Source organism: Corvus kubaryi, unplaced genomic scaffold, assembly GCF_017639235.1.
Source record: "Corvus kubaryi isolate FWS band 111438036 unplaced genomic scaffold, C.kubaryi_AGA036_p1.0 136, whole genome shotgun sequence".
In the NCBI taxonomy this organism is placed as follows: domain Eukaryota; kingdom Metazoa; phylum Chordata; class Aves; order Passeriformes; family Corvidae; genus Corvus; species Corvus kubaryi.
The window spans coordinates 3,656,502-3,657,592 of record NW_024580670.1 but is presented as its reverse complement, the minus strand read 5'-3'; the positions used below and the strand labels follow the sequence as shown (position 1 = coordinate 3,657,592).

Genomic DNA, 1,091 nt, shown 5'->3' with positions numbered 1-1,091 from the left:
AATCCGAGTTGGATGAAACTCTGAAAGAGTAGTTGTTCATTGCATTTGGACTGGTGCTAAGGCAAAGTACATTTTGGGATACCACTGTTGAAAGCATGTGCGGTCAGCAGTGTAAAATGGACAGGCCATTGCCAAGTGAATGCCAGTGTCACTTCCAGTGGTTCCATGAGGGACACGTGAGGCTCCTCCAGTACTAAACCCTGGGAGGGACTTGTGAGGCTCCACTTTCCCTTCCCTCCCCATTCCAGCGTTGGTGTCTCCACTCTTTGCACAGCTGGTAGTCCAGCTCCATGGGGCAGCAAGAATTCTTGTATTTGTGTCATCCTCTACATTTAAAGGTCATAGAATATGAGCCCAAGTAAGATTTATTTCTGTGAAATTCAGTGTTACGATCTCTGCTGATATCCCACAGAAGACTGCTAGGATGGGTCACATGGGGACAACTTCAAAGCCACCCACAAGTGAGTGAGCGCTTTGTTCCTTTACAGTTCTACAAGTATTGCACTTTATCGTGTACCTGCCTTCAGTGCAGGTGGAGTGAGAAATGCGTACTGTCTGTAGGTGATAAACTGGGGCTGCAAGGCGGAGGGAGACTCGGTTTCCCTGTTAGCACAGCCAGAGGAAACTCGCTGCCGAGACGAGTTTCCCCTTTTTCTCCTGCTCACCTTGCTGTGCACGCTCACGCTCTCCCGGCACTGCCCACCCGTGAAACCAAAGGCACCTCTGAGTAGCCGCGGTCCGTCCCTGGCGCTCCTCGCTGCGCCGCCCCGTTAGGGAACACCAGACTCTGGCACGGCCGCTGCCCGCCGTGCCGGGGCGGTCCGGGGCCGGGCGGCTACTCCAGACAGTACGGTAGGCGCGGCCCGCCCCGCCCCGCCCCGCTCGGGCCGGGCTGTGCGGCCACGTCCCCGCTCGGGCCGGGCTGTGGCGATGCGGCCGGCGGGACGCGGCCGCGCGGCGCTGCTGGCCCGGCCGTGCTGTGGGGTTCGGGGGGGATCTGCCGTCTTGTCTGGAGTAGCCGCCCGGCCCCGGACCGCCCCGGCACGGCTTTTTTTTTTTTTTTTTTTTTTTTTTTTTTTTTTTTTTTTTTT

At 56.8% G+C, this 1,091-nt stretch overlaps 1 protein-coding gene across 3 annotated transcripts in view; it reads left to right on the top strand.

Annotated features, from left to right (window-relative positions):
• Nucleotides 1-1,091, top strand: part of GXYLT2 (glucoside xylosyltransferase 2) — a 23,828-nt gene that overhangs the window by 2,260 nt on the left and 20,477 nt on the right. The gene's annotated exons all lie outside the window — the stretch shown is intronic.